This window comes from Bombina bombina, chromosome 1 (assembly GCF_027579735.1).
Source record: "Bombina bombina isolate aBomBom1 chromosome 1, aBomBom1.pri, whole genome shotgun sequence".
Taxonomy (NCBI): Eukaryota; Metazoa; Chordata; class Amphibia; order Anura; family Bombinatoridae; genus Bombina; species Bombina bombina.
Genome location: NC_069499.1, coordinates 409,844,778 through 409,869,309, shown reverse-complemented (window position 1 = coordinate 409,869,309; position 24,532 = coordinate 409,844,778).

The following is a 24,532-nucleotide window of genomic DNA, read 5'->3' as shown; positions in this document are numbered from 1 at the left end:
CTCTAATAAATGTATTAACCCCTAAAGCTAAGTCTAACCCTAACACTAACACCCCCCTAAGTTAAATATAATTTTTATCTAACAAAATAAATTAACTCTTATTAAATAAATTATTCATATTTAAAGCTAAATACTTACCTGTAAAATAAACCCTAATATAGTTACAATATTTTAGGATTTATATTTATTTTACAAGCAACTTTGTATTTATTTTAACTAGGTACAATAGCTATTAAATAGTTATTAACTATTTAATAGCTACCTAGTTAAAATAATTACAAAATTACCTGTAAAATAAATCCTAACCTAAGTTACAATTAAACCTAACACTACACTATCAATAAATAAATTAACTAAACTACCTACAATTACCTACAATTAAATCAACTAAATTAAATTACAAAAAACCCCCCACTAAATTACAAAAAATAAAAAAAGAATACAAGAATTTTAAACTAATTACATCTACTCTAAGCCCCCTAAAAAAATAACAAAGCCCCCAAAATAAAAAAATGCCCTACCCTATTCTAAAATAAAAAGTTAACAGCTCTATTACCTTACCAGCCCTTAAAAGGGCCTTTTGCGGGGCATGCCCCAAAGAAAACAGCTCTTTTGCCTGTAAAAAAACATACAATACCCCCCCAACATTACAACCCACCACCCACATACCCCTAATCTAACCCACCCAAACCCCCCTTAAAAAACCTAACACTAAGCCCCTGAAGATCTTCCTACCTTATTTTCACCCAGCCGGGTATCACCGATCCGTCCAGAAGAGGGTCCGAAGTCTTCATCCTATCCGGGCAGAAGAGGACATTCGGACCGGCAGACATCTTCATCCAGGCAGCATCTTCTATCTTCTTCCATCCGGCGTGGAGCGGGACCATCTTGAAGCAGCCGACGCGGAGCCATCCTTCTTCACCGACGGACTAACGACGAATGAAGGTTCCTTTAAATGACGTCATCCAAGATGGCGTCCCTCGAATTCCGATTGGCTGATAGGATTCTATCAGCCAATCGGAATTAAGGTAGGAAAAATCTGATTGAATCAGCCAATCAGATTCAAGTTCAATCCGATTGGCTGATCTAATCAGCCAATCAGATTGAGCTTGCATTCTATTGGCTGTTCCGATCAGAGTATATATATATATATATATATATATATATTCATGTGTGTGAGACAATTACATTTTATGCAAAAAGCAGTCTTATTAGTTAGAAATGGACAGTCTATAGGTGTATGATGTTCTTTATATTCCACAGTGCTAGTTCCCATGTGCTGTAGGTGATTGGCAGCCCGTCTGTAAAAAAGGATGATCCCCGCAGGGCGAGGTTCCTCTTAGGTATCTGAAAGGTATGGAGAAAGACAGGTGCACAGGGGCACACTTCGTGTAATATGGGGAAAAATCTACGCTCACCTGGTATCCAAAATTACACATGGATGAATCTTTAGCTGCTAATGACATGGTAAACACTATAGGTCACTATAGGTCACTAGTGGCCCAAATGAATACCCAAAGTAGTACAAAAACAAGGTTGATCAGCGCTTGAAGAGTATAAGTTATCTGCTGGTCTCAATATATATTCCCATCCACTACTCAGAATATATATTTTATATATATATATATATATATATATATATATATATATATATATATATATATAAACATCAAAGTCAAAAGTCTGTGTTGCTACAACAAAGGCATAATATTTCAGTCCAACAACATATGAACACTTTCTTTATGTGCTTACACTACCGTTCACTCTGAGCAACATGGAAAAAATGGTGAGAGTCCATCCACCCTGTACATTTATCTGTGGGTCAGGTTGTGCGTTTCAGACTAAGGCTATACATCAAATGCAATTTGTGTATAAGTGCTGGGGACCGGGCCCCGTGCAGCCTATGGCCGCTTTGCAACTCACGATTACTGTCGTGGCCTCTCGGTCTGATACAGCGGTCCTCCTGCCTCTCTCCTTCGGTCTCCCAGCTTGCAGCTCCAGGGCTGTCTTAGACGTCTGTAGCGTCGGGAGTCCTCCGTGTCCACGTGGTAGAGTGACGTCAGATCCTTGCGCCGGATATCTGTTACTGGCGCCGCAGTAGTTTCGTAGTGAAAGCACTATTGCCTGTATCCTTTAGGAAGAAAGTTGCCGAGCTTGTGACCCCGGATCCTGGCCATAGATGCACAAAAAGGTGAAGAAAGAATTCGATCCGTAGGTCAGATAAGTAGGTTAAAAACAACTTTATTTGTTCTCCATTAAAAAGTCCCTGGAGGGGTCCTACAGCAAAGAAACATCGAGCACTGTGTACTCAAGCTGACATGTTTCGGCTGTGTGCCGTAATCATAGCTTAATTTTGGGAAAAAGAGAGATGTATTGGATCTTTAAACTCCAAACAAGAGTGCCAAGGGGTCTGAACTCCGAATATGATCTAATAAACTATTGGCAATAACAACAAACAGCATTGTAGAATAATATATATATTCATATAATATTACTAAGCAACCACTAAGTACCACAGATTTACAGATCTCGAAAATTCCCATAACATACTATTGAGAAAAAGCTTTGATTGTTAGACAGAGCATTTAGACAAATGGGTAATACATACACTCTTACGTACCTTAACAGTAAACAGAATAAAACAATAGAGAAGAAAAAGAAGTGTCTCTGTTATGCACTTACATAAGGATATTGATTAGTAAGCATAATGTACAATAAGTCACCAGTCCAGTGAAACTTATCAGAGGTCTTCCAAGTAGATATTTAAAAACTACAACAAGAACTATATTCACTATAGGTACGATTCTCAATCAGTTAGTGTTATGATTTAGGTACATAGTTAATGCACAGAACATGGGTGCTGCGCTAAACAGAGAGTTTAAAATACAACGCAAAATAGTATACATAATTTATTTTAAATACCTCAATGATGGTCATACAGTGCATTAGGTCTCAAATTTCAAATAACTTTTCATAGTTTTCCATATCCACTCGTATATACAAATACAAGAATGTAACTCTTCAACAAAAGTTAGTAGTTGGTCAGCAGCATAAAATAATCAGGCAGGGAATAGGTTAACACAGCACTTTAGTTCTAACATTGTAAATGTGTAATTATGTTTTAACCAATTAGAATTAACATTGTCTTTTAAATGGTTAAGCACTGATGCACCCAATTAAGCTATGATTACGGCACACAGCCGAAACATGTCAGCTTGAGTACACAGTGCTCGATGTTTCTTTGCTGTAGGACCCCTCCAGGGACTTTTTAATGGAGAACAAATAAAGTTGTTTTTAACCTACTTATCTGACCTACGGATCGAATTCTTTCTTCACCTTTTTGTGTATATATATATATATATATATATATATATATATGAGACAATTACAGTTTATGCAACAAGCAGTCTTATTAGTTAGAAATGGACAGTCTATGGGTGTATAATGTTCTTTATATTCCACAGTGCTAGTTCCCGTGTGCTGTAGGTGATTGGCAGCCCATCTGTAAAAAAGAATGATCCCCACAGGGCGAGGTTCCTCTTAGGTATCTGAAAGGTATGGAGAAAGACAGGCGCACAGGGGCACACTTCGTGTAATACGTTCACACTTAATGTATAAGTAACAGGGGGCAAAATCCACGCTCACCTGGTATCCAAAATTACACATGGATGAATCTTCAGCTGCTAATGACATAGAAAACACTATAGGTCACTAGTGGCCCAAACGAATACCCAAAGTAGTACAAAAACAAGGTTGATCAGCGCTTGAAGAGTATAAGTTATCTGCTGGTCTCAATATATATTCTCATCCACTACTCAGAATATATATTTTATATATATATATATATATATATATATATATATATATGTGTGTGTGAGACAATTACAGTTTATGCAACAAGCAGTCTTATTAGTTAGAAATGGACAGTCTATGGGTGTATAATGTTTTTTATATTCCTCAGTGCTAGTTCCCGTGTGCTGTAGGTGATTGGCAGCCCGTCTGTTAAAAAGGGTGATCCCCCGCAGGGCGAGGTTCCTCTTAAGTATCTGAAAGGTATGGAGAAAGACAGGCGCACAGGGGCACACTTCGTGTAATACGTTCACACTTAATGTATAAGTAACAGGGGGGAAAATCCATGCTCACCTGTGCGCCTGTCTTTCTCCATACCTTATATATATATATATATATATATATATATATATATATATATATATATATATATATATCCATGGATCTGAGAAATGGATTTTAGGTTTGTAATAAATTAAATGAGCAACTGTATAACCTTATTTTAAAGATGTATCAAACAAATAACATCTTCTTGATTTTTCCAGAAATATAGTGGTACACTCATCAAGAGATATACAGATATGCAATATTTATATTAATATGGGAAGTTGAAAGCCTGAGAGTTAAGATTTTAACATGTTTTAACCTATGTATTTTTGAAAACATAGGAGTCGTAAGGATTTGAAGTTTGGACAAATTATATATATATAGTTTTTCAAATATTAAATATATCCCTCAGACTGTCCAAATAAATTGTATAAACGTATATTTGTGGATTTGAGAAAAAATGCCTTGTGGATTTGAGAAAAAATGACTAACAGTAATATATTAGATAAATATTTGTTGAATTTAATAAGTAGCTATATAATCAATAAAAATGTTTAACTGTCAGAATAACCACATTATTTCTTTTATTTCAGACCTGTGAGAAACCAGTGTTGTCCAATGAAGTATATCATATCTGTGTTTTCATGCATTCAAAACAATGTTATATCAGAATATGAATAGATATATTAATTAAATTCATACTGAAAGTATTAGAGTCCTTTTAAGACCCCTCATAAAAATGTGGTTTTTAAATGCATTTTAAAATGATACTAGTAGTATACTCATATTTAGTCTTGAAATACTCAGGGTAAATAGTATGACATAATTAGACATGTGCATGGCTAAAAAATTTGGTTAGTTTTTGGTTCGGATCGATTCGGACTTTTTGAATTTCGGTTTGGATCGAATCGAATTCGGCAAAATTTGAATGAATTTGTTTCGGATTTATTCAGATTCAAATAAATTAGTTTTGGATTTATTCGGATTCAAATAAATTCGGCTGAATTCGGTTCTATTCGGTTCTATTCGGTTCCGAAATTCGGTATGTTTTAGTACACTAACACCCATTTAGTACACTAACACCCATAAACTACCTATGAACCACTAAACCGAGGCCCCCCCACATTGCAAACCCTATAATAAAATTATTTAACCCCTAATCTGCCGACCGGACACCGCCGCCAACTACATTATAGCTATTAACCCCTAATCTGCTGTCCCTAACATTGCCGACCCCTACATTATAGTTATTAACCCCTAATCTGCCCCCCAACGTCACCGCAATCCTAACTACAAGTATTAACCCCTAATCTGCCGACCGGACAACACCGCCACCTACATTATAGCTATTAACCCCTAATCTGCTGTCCCTAACATCGCCGACCCCTACATTATAGTTATTAACCCCTAATCTGCCCCCCCAACGTCGCCGCAATCTAAATACAAGTATTAACCCCTAATCTGCCGACCGGACATCGCCACCACCTACATTATAGCTATTAACCCCTAATCTGCTGTACCTAACATCGCCAACCCCATCATTATAGTTATTAACCCCTAATCTGCCCCCCCCCAACGTCGCCGCAATCCTAACTACAAGTATTAACCCCTAATCTGCCGACCGGACATCGCCGCCACCTACATTATAGCTATTAACCCCTAATCTGCTGTCCCTAACATCGCCAACCCCTACATTATAGTTATTAACCCCTAATCTGCCCCCCCCCCAACGTCGCCGCAATCTAACTACAAGTATTAACCCCTAATCTGCCGACCGGACATCGCCGCCACTATAATAAATGTATTAACCCCTAAACCGCCGCACTCCCGCCTCGCAAACACTATAATAAATTGTATTAACCCCTAATCTGACCTCCCTAACATCGCCGCCACCTACCTACAATTATTAACCCCTAATCTCCCGCCCCCAATGTCGCCGCTACTATAATAAGGTTAATAACCCATAAACCTAAGTCTAACCCTAACCCTAACACCCCCTTACTTAAATATAATTTAAATAAAACTAAATAAATTTACTATTAAATAAATGAATCCTATTTAAAACTAAATACTTACCTGTAAAATAAACCCTAAGCTAGCTACAATATAACTAATAGTTACATTGTAGCTATCTTAGGGTTTATTTTCATTTTACAGGCAAGTTTGTATTTATTTTAACTAGGTACAATATTTATTAAATAGTTAATAACTATTTAATAACTACCTAGCTAAAATAAAAACAAATTTACCTGTAAAATAAATCCTAACCTAAGTTACAATTACACCTAACACTACACTATCATTAAATTAATTAAATAAATGAATCCTATTTAAAACTATATACTTACCTGTAAAATAAACCCTAATATAGCTACAATATAACTAATAGTTACATTTTAGCTATCTTAGGATTTATATTTATTTTACAGGCAACTTTGTATTTATTTTAACTAGGTACAATAGCTATTAAATAGTTATTGAATATTTAATAGCTACCTAGTTAAAATAATTACAAAATTACCTGTAAAATAAATCCTAACCTAAGTTACAATTAAACCTAACACTACACTATCAATAAATAAATTAACTACAAGTACCTACAAATTTTCTACAATTAAATAAACTAAACTAGAGTACAAAAACAAACAAACACTAAATTACAAAAAATAAAAAAATATTACAAGAATTTTAAACTAATTACACCTAATCTAAGCCCCCTAATAAAATAACAAAGCCCCCCAAAATAAAAAAATGCCCTACCCTATACTAAATTACAAAAGTTAACAGCTCTATTACCTTACCAGCCCTTAAAAGGGCCTTTTGCGGGGCATGCCCCAAAGAAAACAGCTCTTTTGCCTGTAAAAAAAACACACAATACCACTCCCCAACATTACAACCCACCACCCACATACCCCTACTCTAACCCAAACCCTGCTTAAATAAACCGAACACTACCCCCCTGAAGATCTCCCTACCTTGAGTCGTGTTCACCCAGCCGGGCCGAAGTCTTCATCCGATGGGGCAGAAGAGGACATCCAGACCGGCAGAAGTCTTCATCCAAGCAGGGCAAGAAGAGGTCTTCCATCCATCAGAAAAGTACCAAAAAACAAACAAACACTAAATTACCAAAAATAATAAAATATTGCAATAATTTTAATCTAATTACACCTAATCTAAGCCCCCTACTAGCTATTAATATAGCTACAATATAACTAATAGTTACATTGTAGCTATTTTAGGATTTATACTTATTTTACAGTCAACTTTGTATTTATTTTAACTAGGTACAATAGTTATTAAATAGTTAATAACTATTTAATAACTACCTAGCTAAAGTAAATACAAATTTACCTGTAAAATAAATCCTAACCTAAGTTACAATTACACCTAACACTACACTATCATTAAATTAATTAAATAAATGAATCCTATTTAAAACTAAATACTTACCTGTAAAATAAACCCTAATATAGCTACAATATAACTAATAGTTACATTGTAGCTATTTTAGGATTTATATTTATTTTACAGGCAACTTTGTATTTATTTTAACTAGGTAAAATAGCTATTAAATAGTTATTTACTGTTTAATAGCTACCTAGTTAAAATAATTACAAAATTACTTGTAAAATAAATCCTAACCTAAGTTACAATTAAACCTAACACTACTCTATCATTAAATAAATTAACTACAAGTACCTACAATTAAATGGTAAGGTAATTGAGCTGTTAACTTTTGTAATTTAGTATAGGGTAGGGCATTTTTTTATTTTGGGGGGCTTTGTTATTTTATTAGGGGGCTTAGATTAGGTATAATTAGTTTAAAATTCTTGTAATATTTTTTTATTTTTTGTAATTTAGTGGTTTTTTTTTTTTTAATTTAGTGGGGTTTTTCTTGTACTTAATTTAGTTTATTTAATTGTAGATAATTGTAGGTACTTGTAGTTAATTTATTTAATGATAGTAAATTTATTTCGTTTTATTTAAATTATATTTAAGTTAGGGGGTGTTAGGGTTAGGGTTAGACTTAGGTTTAGGGGTTAATAACCTTATTATAGTAGCGGTGACGTTGGGGGCGGGAGATTAGGGGTTAATAATTGTAGGTAGGTGGCGGCGATGTTAGGGAGGGCAGATTAGGGGTTAATACAATTTATTATAGTGTTTGCAAGGTGGGAGTGTGGCGGTTTAGGGGTTAATACATTTATTATAGTGGCGGCGATGTCCGGTCGGCAGATTAGGGGTTAATACTTGTAGTTAGATTGCGGCGAAATTGGGGGGGGCAGATTAGGGGTTAATAACTATAATGTAGGGGTCGGCGATGTTAGGGACAGCAGATTAGGGGTTAATAGCTATAGTGTAGGTGGCGGCGATGTCAGGTCGGCAGATTAGGGGTTAATACTTGTAGTTAGGATTGTGGCGACGTTGGGGGGGCAGATTAGGGGTTAATAACTATAATGTAGGGGTCGGCGATGTTAGGGACAGCAGATTAGGGGTTAATAGCTATAATGTAGGTGGCGGTGATGTCCGGTTGGCATATTAGGGGTTAATACTTGTAGTTAGATTGCGGCAACTTTGGGGGGGGCAGATTAGGGGTTAATAACTATAATGTAGGGGTCGGCGATGTTAGGGACAGCAGATTAGGGGTTAATAGCTATAATGTAGGTGGCGGCGATGTCCGGTCGGCAGATTAGGGGTTAATACTTGTAGTTAGATTGCAGCGACTTTGGGGGGGGCAGATTAGGGGTTAATAACTATAATGTAGGGGTTGGCGATGTTAGGGACAGCAGATTAGGGGTTAATAGCTATAATGTAGGTGGCGGCGGTGTCCGGTCGGCAGATTAGGGGTTAAATAATTTTATTATAGGGTTTATGATGTGGGGGGGCCTCGGTTTAGTGGTTCATAGGTAGTTTATGGGTGTTAGTGTACTAAATGGGTGTTAGTGTACTAAAACATACCAAATTTCGGAACCGAATAGAACCGAATAGAACCGAATTCAGACGAATTTATTTGAATCCGAATAAATCCAAAACTACCTACATCTGTCGGCAGATTAGGGGTTAATACTTGTAGTTAGATTGCGGCGACGTTGGGGGTGGCAGATTAGGGGTTAATGAAATTTATTATAGTGTTTGCGAGGCGGGAGTGCGGCGGTTTAGGGGTTAATACATTTATTATAGTGGCGGCGATATCCGGTCGGCAGATTAGGGGTTAATAAAATAATGCAGGTGTCAGCGATAGCGGGGGCGGCAGATTAGGGGTTAATAAGTGTTAGATTAGGGGTGTTTAGAGACTCGGGGTACATGTTAGGGTGTTAGGTGCAGACTTAGTGTTTCCCCATAGCAAACAATGGGGCTGCGGTGTTAGGTTTTTTTTCAGCCGAAACTCCCCATTGTTTCCTATGGGGAAATGCCGAATTTTACCGAGCTAATTCGGATTTATTCGGAGATACGGCAGCTATTTCGGATTCATTCGGTAGATTCGGAAGTATTTTAATTTGGAAATTCGAATCGATCCGAATCTCCGAATTTACCGAATTTTCCGAATTTCCGAATAAATCTGAAACGAACCGCACATGTCTAGACATAATCCAATACACATGGAACATGTGGTTTGTTGATACCGGAAATTAAAGAATATTTACTAAATATTTCAAAGGTTAGATACTAGACTGTTAACAATATTGATAATGAAACTGCATTTCTAGTTCTTTGCTGCCCCCGATGGACTAAATCCAGTGTTACAACCAAATGGCATTCCCAGTAGCCTATCAGAGACAGTACCATGGAGCATATCCAAAAAGGTTCACTAATGAATAGAATAAAAAAGGGGTGGGGTGTATCACGTGATATAACCTCATGCAAGGGGATAGAAGTGGTTTTTTGCTTGCTAAAATTTTGACTGATAATCTTGCTGCCTTTTGGACAAAGTCACTATAAGCAATATTGGGCTACCTTTTCTTATTCATATTGCAAATAATTTAATTTATGAGGTGAACTGGACTTATCTGAAAAAGCTGAAGCTTCAATTTGGTTTAACCAGTAACCAGGGCCGGACTGGGACCAAAAAAAGGCCCGGGCATTTTAGGGCAAAGAGGCCCACTCCCCCCCCCCCCCCCCCGCTCACAATAAATATAAATACATATATATATATATATATATATATATATATATATATATACATACATACATAGAGATAGAATAGTATATAAATGTAATAAATAATGGCATAAAAGACACATGATTTAAAAAAAAAAAAAAACAATGCAATGTATAAATTTTTCTTTTATATATATATATATATATATATATATATATATATAAATAATAATATTGTGTATATAAGGCTCCTCTGAGACCAGACCATCCATCACATTTTCACCAGACCTCTCGGTCAGTCACCTACCTGCCCTGCTGCCAGTGCCGGCCACCTGTCCTGCTGAGTCGCAGCCTCCTCAGTCCAAATCCAGCATGATCGCTATTTGCTGCAGTGCTCTCCCCCGCCGGCCTCGGCTCATGGAACATGTGAATGCGGCCCGGCCGGCCCCAATCCAGGCCATGATGATGGAGGGAGGTCAGCGGTCAGGTCTTGGGTAAGTTTTAGGACCCGGCCAAGGCAACATTATTTTCGTCCGCCGCCTACCTGCGCTCGTCGCCACGTGGCACCTGCTCCAGCAGCTCCCTGGCTGCCCTCCACCTCCAACCTGACACGGTCACGTGGTGGACCTGGTACGCGGCATGAGTGTGTAGCCGCGTGCAGGGCCGTGTATCTACCAGTCTTCGCGCCATCAAACATTCCGAATCCAGATTCCTGGGCCTCCCCCCCCCAGTCTGATTGTCCAGTCTGCTCGCACATGCGCACTGCTTCCGGCCCATGTGAGTGACGTCGTCAGACTCCGACGCGACGTCACTCACAGGGGCTGGAAGCAGTGCGCATGTGTGGGCAGACTGGCCAATCAGACTGGGGGGGAGGCCCAGGAATCTGGATTCGGAATGACTTTGTAGATGGTGCGGCGGCCATTCCAATTTCCTCCTGATTGCGGGCCGGGCTGATCTGAGACATAATTTGCAATTGCCGCACAGCCAACCCAGACCCATATATAATGAGTCAGACTCGAGTGACAATGACATATAATAAATGTTAATTATGAACACAATGTGGCGGCCGCGCTGGCGGCCCTGAAACTAAGAATCCATTCCTCCTGATTGCGGGCCGGGCTGAGACTTATATGAGTCAGAGTTACATATAATAAATATAACATATACATTCAAGATTTATTTATTAAATATATTACCAGAAAAAAAAAGTTGTCATTTTTTTTTTATGATGTGGCGTGACTTCGCAGGGGGTGGGGCTAAACTAGCATGCGGCCTATCGGGCAAATGCCCGGTACGCCCGACGGCCAGTCCGGGCCTGCCAGTAACGTATAAAGAGTTGTTTCATACTTTTATATTTAAATCAAAGGTATTCTATAGCTATAGTTTAATTAAAGCTGGTGATTTAAAAGGGCGTTTTGTATTTTAAGTTCATGTTCATAATCCTGTGTAGTTTAGAACTAGTCATATTGATGCTAAGTAATCTTATTTGCTAGATAAAGGTCTTTTGTAAAGGTAAAGGTTTTGTAAAGGTCTTTTGTATTTCATATCTCTAAGTCAAGCTTATAATTGTAAGTAAATCTCTCTGGTGTTTATTAAGTTATTTGCAGCTATTGTGAGATATTTCAAAATTGGTTATTGTACACTGTCAAAAAAAATGTGCAAAAATTGTACCTTTAGGGGTACAACAGCTTGTCACTGGGGCAGTACCCTGAAAGGTACACCTGCTGTACCCTTTAAAATGGGTACAAATTGGTACCCTTGCAGAGTGTACCTTTCAAAGGCAAATATGAACCTTTGGTGACTAGATTGGACCTCAGTCCTATGGTACCTTAATGTACCCTTAAAAAATGGTGCAAATCTGGCCTTTTAAGGGTACTGCCCCAGTGACAAGCCCTTTGTACCTCAAATTTGTACTCAACACTGCATATTACAAATGCTGATCCATATAATTTATCATATAACATTCATATATGCCTTCAATGTGTAGGCAGTATTACAAAAGCCACACTGCAGCTTTAAAAAAAAAGTTTGTATACGTTACTGTAGCAATTTCAAAGACTGCTACAGAACCACCTGAAAAAGCAAGGCTAAGCAACCAGTTGCAAAGTAAACTACTCAATAAGTTTTATATCACTCTGTACTAGACTCTAAAAACACCCCATTTAATTTAGGGTGACATGCTACATAAAACATAAATATATAGAAAACATATAGAAAACAACATAATAATAAAATCTATCTCTAACGAAAAGAAGGGGGATTCAGGGGAGGGATAAACGATAAAACTCACAACCATACATTGAATTGTCACTCTATGCAAAATATATGCAAATGAGTCTATTTCCCTAGTACACATTTTGGCGATGAACCTGCTACCAATAGATGGAGCTGTGTTACACATGTCAAGGAACTTTCAACCAACAGATGGCGCTATGGCATGTCACACACAATGTCCATGTAAAAAAACTGGTTATTAAACAGCTCTTGTTTATTTTATAGAGTTTAAAACAATTTTTTTTCTTTGTAATTTTAATTAATACATTTGCTTTATGTTTAAGAATTAACATCTTGATGCTCTAAATATAAACATTAAAATGTTAAGTGCTTGTTTGCCATTTAGAACCAGCAACACAGTATCATTGAATATATGGGTTATTAAAAGGACAGTCTAGTCAAAATTAAACTTTCATGACTCAGATAGGGCATTAAAATTTAAACAACTTTCCAATTGAATTTTATCACTAAATTTGCTTTGTTCCCTTGGTGGTATTTTTGAAAAGCTAAACCTAGCTAGGCTCAAACTAATTTCTAAACCTTTGAAAACCGCCTCTTAGCTCAGAGCATTTTGAAAGTTTTTCACAGTTAGACAGTACTAGTTCATGTGTGTCATATAGATAAAAAATATGCTCACTCCCATGTAGTTATTTAGGAGTCTGCACTGATTGGTTGACTGTGTTGGTTATGCAAAACTGTGGATTGGGTACTAAAGGGATTATCCATCTTTTTAAACAATAACAATTTTGGTCTAGACTGTCCCTTTAAGTATTTTTTTTTTTGCTTTGCCCACTTCTTGCATATTACCAACAAAGATTGAACATAATTATTTTGCTGTACAACATGTATGTTGCATTCATTTTGGGTGACTGACAGTTATGTGAATATGAATAATTGAGGTTTACAAATGATATGGATTGCAGGGTTTGGCAGCCTTGAACCACCCACCCCCCTCAACCTTTTAGTCACATAAGTGATTGTACCTTTTTGGGGGGATTAAATGGTACAGACATGGACCCTTTGACAGTTGGAAACATATTTGTACCTTATTTACCGCTAAATGGTACATATTAGTTCCTTAAGGTGTAATTATGATCCATTGAGGGTACAACTACAGAAGTTGTACCCTAAGTGTTCACAAACGGACCCCAACCGTACCCTTTTTTCTGACAGTGTATTTAAATCTCTGATTGTGGTAAATTAAGCAGAGTAAGTTTGTAATCCATACTGGGCGTTGAATTAGAGTTATTGGCTAATTATAGAAGATTCTGGTATTTTATTGTGCTATTTTTATCTGATTCATTGTAAGTAAGATCCATTTTAGAGATATATTTTTGATTTACTTTGTAAAGAATATTATAACAGCATAAGTGTGTATAGTTGATTCATAATATATTCTAGTTTCTAGATAAATATATTTCAATGTGTTTATAAATGTAACTAATCTCAAGAATTTAGGAATAAATTTTAATTTCAATTGTTTTGTATATGCATTTTAATTGGAGGTTATTTTAAAAAATACTAATAACTAAATTGTATTATAACCCTGGTATATATTGACAATCCCATTAGACCCCCTAGTTCTGCTATTTCATGACACCCCAATCCATAGCACATGCCAAATTATTACATATAGGTCTCAACAGCGCCAAACAATTAATACCTAGGAAATGGAAACAAGATAGCTCCCCCACGGTGGATGAATGGATGAATCAGCTCTCCCTCAACATAACATTAGAAAAATATCATTACCTATCCATAAATCAGCTAGACTTCTACTGTGAGATACTGTTTGTTTGGGAGTCTAGGCCTATAAATACGCCCCTCTAGCTTGTTCCATCACACCTGGATGTGGGGAATAACACCAAAACTTTCTTACATCCTGGTTTCATACTTCAACTTTGCAAAACTTCCTTTACATTGAACACGCTTCAGATAACTGTCCCATATTAAAATCTGACTTCGTACGAACACCAAAATACCCTTAAAATCAATATTGACACATAAAAATGTCTTTTTTTCTCTGCTTCTTTGACTTTCTTCCTTTCTTTCTTTCTTTCTTTCCCTTTCTTTGCACCCCAATCTAGTCATCTATATCTAAACCAAAATTAATCTATATTTGATTTGCTGGGGTGAAATTATGTTATTATTACGTTGCATGCTTATTTTACTGTTCATTGTATTTTGTTCTTCTGACTATCAACCTCTAATTGAATATATTTTTATTGTCTCAAAGAGTGGAATCTTTAGCTTGATAATAAAACTTTCCCTGGACTATATCAGGACTTTGTATCATGGTAAGGTGAATATTCAAGCTATTCCCAGTCAAAAGGAACTATTTCCATAAAAAGGACCTCTATGTATACCTTAAGGACATGATAACATTTAAAGGAAAGAAATGTCACAACATGAGGAAGAAAAAAAATGAGAAACATATTTCTGATTGTAGATTCATGGTTTATCTAGAAAATGTACCTAAATGGAGGAATGTTATTATTTCTTATTCTACACTTGTAATTATTTGATTTTTAAATAAAGTTATTTTTAACTAAGAAAATTTTTATTTTTTCACGTATCGAACGTAGACAAATTAGACATTTTCAAGTGAATTTAAGCTTTGAAGTTTAGTAAATTTGAGTGACAAACTTGTTTCTGCAAGGTAGAAACTATGATGAGAAAATTCAATTCATGAGTTGCGATAAAATTGAAGCATTAGTACATGTCAGCCATAATGACACAAATTCATAGTGAAACTGCATACTTATACAGATACGTAAACATAATAAATAAAATAAACAAAAAAATAGGAACAGGACCCTTTTCTGAAGAGCTTACAATCTATAGGATGCAAAGGCTGAAGGAAACATAAGTGTAAGTAAGCTTGTCATGTAGTTTGTACCTGTGATGAGACAAGGCAGTTCAATATATCATTTTAGTGCTTAAAATGAAGAAGATCCCTCAGATAAGTGGTTATAAGCCTAAATACATAGGTTTTCAAAGAGCACTTGAAGTAATCTAATATAGAAGATTGGGAAAGTAGGTAGAGCAGTAGACGAAATCTTGGAGGTGGGAGGGGGAAACTAGTGGGTAAAAATGGTTGATCAAAGAGCATTATATGAGTGATTAGAGAAGTGGTTAGAAAATTGTTGGTTACCATCAAGTTGTAAGGAACATAGCTACACCTTTAAGGAATCCACCTACTTACCTAACATCCTGTATATTAAGCACCTCCACCAGTCTTTGCTGGTTTATTGAAGCAGTAGGTTTAACTCTGACACTACTGGTTATGCTAGCCTAAAGTTGTTGTCTTAATCTCAGTTTTTCTAAATACTTCTAAACTTGGCCTCTTCCAGTATTACCTTGCAGATCCTGTGTCTGACAAATTATCCTTTCACCTGCCTTCGTTCAGTGTATCATCTTCCCGGCTTGCTGCCTAATTCTCTGCCGTTGCACTGACATCATAAGCTATGGCCAAGACTCTACGCTCTCGCTTTCAGGAGTCATGCTACAGCCACTGAATCACAGAGGACTCCTAGAGCCTATCCACTACAGACTGACTACCCACTTGCAAACCGGACTTACCAACAACCATTCCTGTGACATCCTGATTTTTTAAGGTAGCACTTTCATTTCTATTGCCAGCTTGTCTCTTCGCTGTTCCACACTATATACAGATAAGTTCACACACACTGGCTATATCAAGACAAAGTGGCAACCTAAACTATATTACCAACTAGGTTTGCCACACTGTCACAAATCTATACCTCACACTCTTTCCAGAGATTGAAATACATAACTTCTAAGGTTAGTCTTACCATTTCAGTAATTGATAATCTCTAAGGTTACTATTGACTCTGTGCATTACATAATAAACCAGCCACAAGAATAAACATTTATATAATTAACTCTTGCCTTCCTTTTGCTACAATAGATCCTGCACTCATTTCTAGCTGCAAAGCCTCACACATAGATAGGATATTCTTGCCAATTCCTTCCATGAGTTACAGATAGAGAGCCAAGCTGTTAAGGCTTGTCTCAAGAAGGTACTCTCTGCAAAGTCTGCACCATCTGAACATCACCCTGAACCTCAGGTTTCTCCACCAGAGAAATTCTCTGGTAACTGATCCCATTTCAGGGAGTTCAGAAATGCTTGTTTATTAATGTTTGAGTTAAATCCTAAAACTTACCCATACGATAGAATAAAAGTCCTTACTGTGATAACTTATTTAAAGGGTGAACCTAGGGATTGGGCTGACACATTCTATGAGTCTCAAGATCCTATCCAGAGTTCACTTGACTACTTCCTAAAGGCAATGTCAACCTTATATGATGACCCATTTAAACAGATCACTGCTGAAACAAATCTCAGGTCACTCAAACAATAGAACAATCTTGTGGAGGATTATATAGCCCAATTTAAAATTTCAGCTAAGGATTCACTCTAGAATGAGGTCTCACTGAAAAATCAGTTCCGATTAGGCCTCTCAGAGGAGATTAAGGATGAACTTTCATGAATTGGGTTACCAGATAACCTTGAAAATTGATATACATTATCGACCAACATCAACAGGTGCCTCCGCAAAAGAAGGTCGGAGAAAGGCACGCTTAGGATGTTTCCTACTTCTTCCTCCTACACCTCTAAGGCTACCTGTTAGCCTATGGAGATAGGTTTAATTAAAGGACCCCTGAGTACCCAAGAGAAGAACAGGAGAAGGACTTTAAACCTCTGTATAGATTGCACATCCACTGGGTACAAAGTAAAGGTTTGCCCCATCTTAGTGAAACTAAAATCTGGTAAGTTCTCTAACCAACAGCCTTGTTTAACAACAAAAACTCCTTCCATCTCTTACATTATATTGCCCTTGTCTTTACAGTGGGAGAATAACAAGCTCAAATCTGAAGCCATCATAGACACTGGGGCCTGCAGAAATTTCCTAAATATTGAATATGTAAAATCCAATCAAATTCCTATCTTTCCTAAGCATCACCCGGCCCCTGTGAAGGTTATTGATGGATCTCCCTTACCCTCAGGTCCTGTATTATATCAAACCATTCCATTGTTACTTACATCTGATTCTGGTCATAAAGAAATTATTATCTTTGATATTATACCTTACCCCATGTTCAATATGGTTCTCGGTATCAATTGGCTTAAGTTACATCAACCCTTCTTTGATTGGAAGAACCTAAAACTCTACTTCACCTCACAGTATTGTATACAAATTTATCTACACACATCCACTCTTTTACATATCACTGATACTAATAACCCAGAACACTATCAGGAATTTGTTAAAGTGTTTGACAAAAAGGATTCAGACACTCTCCCACCCCACAGGGCTTATGACTGCCCTATAAATCTATTACCTGGGGTTTCTATTCTATATACCATCTATCTAAACCTGAATTGGATCACTTTAAAACTTACCTTGACGAAAACCTTAAGAAAGGTTTCATTAGGCCGTCCACAACACCTGCTGGTGCAGGTATTTTTTTGTTAGAAATAAGGCTGAGCCCAATCATAGACTACAGGGAGTTAAAAAAACGTACTCATAAGAACAAATACCTCTACCGTTAATTCCCAAACTCATTGAAAGGTTGCATGGTGCCTCAGTTTTCACCAAATTGGAGCCTATAACCTTATCAGAATAAGAGCTCGAGATGAGTGGCTTACTGCATTCAGGACCCGTTATGGTCTTTTTTGAGTATACAGTAATGCCATTCAGCCTCTATAATGTTTCTTCGACATTCCAATATTTAATCAACACCATATTCCATGACATACTTGACTTATACATTGTAGTATATTTGGATGCCATTCTGATATACTTACAAACTTTAGAAGAATATAAAACACATGTAAAAACAGTACTTAAGGGAACATAGACTGTACGCTAAACTGGAGAAATGTACCAAAGGAGATTTCTTTCTTAGGGTACCACATCACTCCTGAAGGTATATGTATGGAGGACAACAAAGTCCTCACCATAAAAAATTGGTCCATACCAAGTTCTAAGAAGGACATACAACTTGTACCGCAAATTTGCGGTACAAATTTGCACCGCAAATTCATCCCTAACTTTGCTGCCATAACCAACCTTTAACCGACCTCACTAAGTTACAAAACCAACTCATATGAACAAAGCTAACACAAAACATATTTGATCAACTTAAAGACAAGTTTTCAACAAGAACCTATTCCGCAATTTCCCGATACCAGTCTTCAGTTTATAATAGAAGTCGATGTATAATATACAGTATATTGTACCAAAACGTTTATTTTCTAGTAGACAAATCCCTCTCTTAAAAAAAATATGACTTTTGTCTGTATAGTCAGGTGATAACTGTGGTAATAGTGAAAACCTAGCAAGAAAAAAAAGTGTTTTTAATTTCTGTACTGCACAATGGGACCTCTCGAATCTATATTATAACCCTAATCTACACAAAAATTATATATTTTTTTACTGCTTTTGCCACAGCTATCTCTCATGCCATGAATTATAAATATAATAATGGCATATTGTGAATCTCCTTGGCCTGCTTAAAAAAACATTATATAATTTGTGTGGGTCACTCGTTGAAATTTGACTTACAATAGGGTGTAAATGTAGGTAACAAAAAAGCTCAAAATTGGTTAAGCACTGAGGTAAAAAAAAGGCTTAGCAGTGAAAGGGTTAAAGGAATAGAGGTGAAAGCACTTCTAATTGTGAGAAGATATATAAAGGGTAATTGCTATATAGATTTGTGCAGGAACTAAGTATTTGCTGTTGCCCAGTCTGTGTTTACCTCTTGGTCTAACGCAAGCACATACTTTAAAAACTTCATAATAATAGAACACTAAGGGGTCAATTTATCAAGCTCCTTCAGGCTCGCCGGAAACAGAAGTTATAAAGCAGTGGTCTAAAGACCGCTGCTCCATAACTTGTCCACCTGCTCTGAGGTGGCGGACAAAAATCAACCCGATCGAATATGAATCGGGTTGATTGATACCTGCTGCTAGCGTCTGATTGGCCGCAAATATGTAGGGAGTGGTATTGCACCAGCAGTTCACAAGTACTGCTGGTGCAATGATAAGTACTGTATGTTGTTGGCATTTATCAATGTGCGGCGGATAGGATTCGCTATAGCGGATCATGTCTGTCCGCACCGTGATAAATCTACCACTAAACATATGCTTCATCTGTCCAGACAGTTTAAGCTTTGACTAGCAGAAAATCTGCAGTTTATAGCTATTTTATATAGGTTTATAAGTCATATGCCTGCAATTGAAAATTGTGTCTAAACTGGAGGAAAAAAGGAATAAACAAGCAAGTGTGGTGACAAATGTCAAAGCCAAGGAAACATGGATCAACTTTATTTAACAAAAATAGCAAATTAATATTGGGCAATACAAAGCAGTGTTGTAGAAGTAAAACAGGTAACAAATATAGAGCAAAATAGATGCCAGTGGTCACAGAAGCACATCAAATTAATGTTGGTGAATACGCTAAAATGGTTTGCAGTGGGACAAAAGCAACAAAATGAAGAGTAAACTTAGACACTCTCATGAACATATATAGCAGGCACACTGGGATATTTGGTATTTCTGACACATACAGCAGGAACAATGAATGCTGATTATTAATCATTGTTTCTCCTCCCTGTTTTTAAACTCCTCATAATAATATTTCCATCATTTAATATTTTCCCTCATACTATTATTTTGTCTTTCACTCCTCTTTACCCTTTTTCATCAACCTTCACCGTGAATATTGTCCAGATTTATCATCACTGTCTCCTATTTCCTCTTTGCCTTTCTATTTCATTTGTCCCATTCCATCCCTAATTTAATATTTTTCCTATCTCTTTCCAATTTCCATTCTCAGATTTTATCTGGCTACAATTCCCGTTTCCTTTATTGCACCCTCTCCCATAAATTCCCTTTTTTGCTTTCCGCTTTATTTTCATATCCATCTTCTTAATCTTTTAAACTTAGATCACGGGCCCTTCTAATCCTTTTTTTTTTCTGCCTATTCCATTTTTATATTATTAATGAATATGTCCAATTTAATTGTTCCTCCATTAAATATGATTTACTGCAACCAGTGTTATATTGTTTCTCCATAGTGACGACAAATTCCTAAAATACACCAGTTTTACACCCATGTCACTCAGTGTAGTAATGAGAACTGTGAGTTGATGCAGTTGGTGGCGTATTTAGTTTTTTTGGAGCCCTAGGTACTCAAAATTCTGCTGCCCCCCCATAGCCAATAGAATGCAAGCTCAATCCTATTGGCTGATTGGATCAGCCAATAGGATGAAAGCTCAATCCTATTGGCTGATTGCAACAGCCAATATGATTTTTTTCCACCGTAATTCCTATTGGCTGTTTGAATTCTATCAGCCAATCAGAATGTAAGGGACGCCATCTTGGATGACGTCATTTAAAGTGAAACTTCATTGTTCCAGAAGACGTTGGAAAAAGAGGATGCTCCGCACCAGATGTCTTGAAGATGGAACCGCTCCACGTCGGATGGATCAAAATAGAAGATGCCATCTGGATGAAGACTTCTGCCGGCTTGAATGAAGACTTTGGCTCACTTGGATGAAGACTTCTGCTGGCTTCGCTGAGGACTTATGCCGCTTCGTTGAGGATGGATGTCGGGTCTTCAAAAACTGTAAGTGGATCTTCGGGGGTTAGTGTTAGTTTTTTTTACAGGTTTATTGCGTGGGTTTTAATTTTAGATTAGGGAATTTAGGCGGAAAAAGAGCTAAATGCCCCTTTTAAGGGCCATTGGTAGTTTATTGTAGGCTAGGGTATTTTTTTATTGGGGGGGGGGCTTTTTTATTTTCATATGGCTATTAGATTAGGTGTAATTAGTTTAAATATTTGATAATTATTTTTTATTTTGTGTAATTTAGTGTTTATTTGTTTTTGTAACTTAGTGTTTTTTATTTTGTGTAACTTACTGTTTTTTATTTTGTGTAACTTAGTTGTTAGTTTTTTGTAACTTAGTAATTTTTAATAGTAGATTTAAATAATTTGAGTAGGGTTAGGTTTTTAAATATGTAATATAGTTAATTTAATTTGTAGTTTAATGTAATTTTAGTATAATAGTTAGTGTAGGTTAATTAATAGTTTATCATAGTTTAATGTAATTTTAGTATAATAGTTAGGGTAGGTTAATTAATAGTTTAATATAGTTTAATGTAATTTTAGGATAATAGGGTAGGTTAATTAATAGTTTAATATAGTTTATTTTAATTCTAAAAGTAAGTTTAAATTTATTATAAGATAGGGATGAGGTAATTTTAATGTAAAGTTAGCAGGTTGTTAGGTTTAGGGGTTAGTAGGTTAATTTAGTTTATGGTGATGTTGGGACTGGCGGTTTAGGAGTTAATAGGTTTAGTAAGTGGTAGTGATGTGGGAGGCCTGGGGTTTAGGGGTCAATACATTTATTTAGTTGCGTAGGGCTCCGGGAGCAGTGGGATAAGGGTTAATAACTTTATTAGAGTTGCGGTGGGCTCCGGGAGGGATGGGGGTTAATAACTTTATTAGAGTTGCGGTGGGCTCCGGGGAACCGCGGGTTAGGGGTTAATAACTTTATTAGAGTTACAGCGGGGTCCGGGAGCAGCGGGATAGGGGTTAAACATTTTAGTATAGTGGTGGCGTTTAGTAACAGGGTATAAATAAAGCTGGGGAAAAGCTGAATGGCAGCGAGAATGATGACTGTTAGTTAACAACAGTCCACTGCTCATCGACCAGTACTTGGTGCACGGCTTTTTAACAGCTTTTTCGATAAATAAGGAGCGCATATTCAGGTCCGCGGCCACGATGTTAGGCAATGTTAGGCGAGCGTATTGTTGCCGTCGAATGCAGCATAGTTGACGACTTGATAATTCAGCCTCATAGTAATTACCATCATTCAAGCAATGAAACTTTTTAAGTATCCATTTACTATTTACTCCGTGGGTTCATGAATGCAGATAAAGCTAGCTATTAGTAGCTTACATATATTAGCGCTGAAAATTTATGATTAGACATGACAAGCTGATCTAAGCAGTGCACAGACACATCCAGTCTGTTAGTTACTAAGACCTGCAATAAGCACGGCGCTCACAGACCCACCACAGCTGACAAGGAGAGGCAGCATATCGGCACAAGGTCTTCTCCTCCAGCCTCACCTTGTAAGCATATCCCTGGGCAAGTTTCTCACCAAGAACGCTTCCACTGCAAAAATGCCGGTGGCTCTAAATGAAGCAACGGTTTAACGGAGCACGGCCTGTGAAGAGCGACCTTAATCAGCGCATGTGCCTTATCTTCTCTGTAAAAGCCTCCACTTTATCGCTCACTGAACTGTGTGCTGACTTTTAGAGAGAGGATAGGGCAGGTGTGCTGCCCCTCCCAAATCTGCTGCTCTAGGAACCGGCCTTGTTGGCCTAGGCCATAATACGCCCCTCCACCAACAGGAGTTTGATCGTATCCATAATTGTTATGGATAGATTTTCTTTTTATTTTAGGGTGTTTTTTATTTTAGTAGTATAGTTCTGTTGGATCCATTTTTCCCATAAGTTTTTATGCTCTTGGAAGTTGTGGGACTGTGAGATCAACCAAATACAAGGCATTCATTTTTCAAACATAGCAAGTTAAGTTATAATTAATATTCAGTTGAATAATGAGTAATATGGCCAGAAAAGTTTCTCTTCTAAGGATTTCTTGACAATAACCATCCATTGTATTACACATGTCACTTGTACAATCTTATTGGAAATCCTTAGGGATTTTCATCATATTCTTTTTATCTGGTTTAATCTTAAAGAATCTTCTGTTATAACATGCTCTTAGATGTAACAATTTCTTTAACTGATTTTGTTCTTGTGTTTGTGCTGCTATGATGTGCATCCTATCTTACAATCTCGTCAAGTTTTTTCTGGATCTTCTTTTTATTTAGCTTTAAATTACACTGTTGTGTCCCCTTGACTGAAGACACATAAATAGAATACATTCCAGTATATACAAAACAAGCATTCCAGTCTCTTTCTATATATGTTTTTCGTTGCACATAGGTCCAAAAAACAACACAAGGATAATGTCTAAAGCTATTAATAGCCCCATAGTCATTATTTTGTGCCTCGATTATTAATTATGGGCACTGTTTCATGTGTGCTGATTTGGGAAATGTTTTATTAGTAATTAGAGATGTGAATGGATAAAATTTTCAGACAAATTTGTTCCACATTTAAAAAAAAAATAAAAAAATTGTTATTACCATGATTTGGTTTGTCCGAAATTCGTTCAACAAATTTGTTTGTTAACAAAATTTGTTTGTTTTAAGCTTTTATTTCAGACTTTTTCTATTATCCCTTTTTCTAAAGCTATAGCTTTTTAAATTAGCTTTTATACGTACTATTACAAATATTCACAACTGTAGTCTACTCACTCATTTGGGCATTTCTATCAAGCTCCGAATAGAGCTTGAGGGCCCCGTGTTTCTGGCGAGCCTGCTGGCTTGCCAGAAAAAACAGTTATGAAGCAGCGGTCTAAAGACCGATGCTCCATAACCTGTCTGCCTGCTCTGAGCAGGCGGACAGACATAGCCGCAATTCAACCTGATCGAGTACGATCGGGTTGATTGACACCCCTTGCTGGCGGCGATTGTGCAGGGGGCGGCGTTGCACCAGCAGCTCTTGTGAGCTCCTGGTGCAATGCTGAATACGGAGAGTGTATTGCTGTCCGTATTCAGCGAGGTCTGGCGGACCACGATCCGCACTGTCGGATCAGGTCCGCCATACTTTGATAAATAGAAGCCATTGTGTACTCTAACACCAGTCTTACAAACACAAACACCAGTCTTACAAACACAAACACCAGTCTTACAAACACACACACACACCAGACTTACAAACACACACACAAAAACCAGTCTTACAAACACACATACACACAAACACCAGTCTTACAAACACACACACATACACACACACAAAAACCAGTCTTACAAACACACATACACACAAACACCAGTCTTACAAACACACACACATATACACACACACACAAACCAGT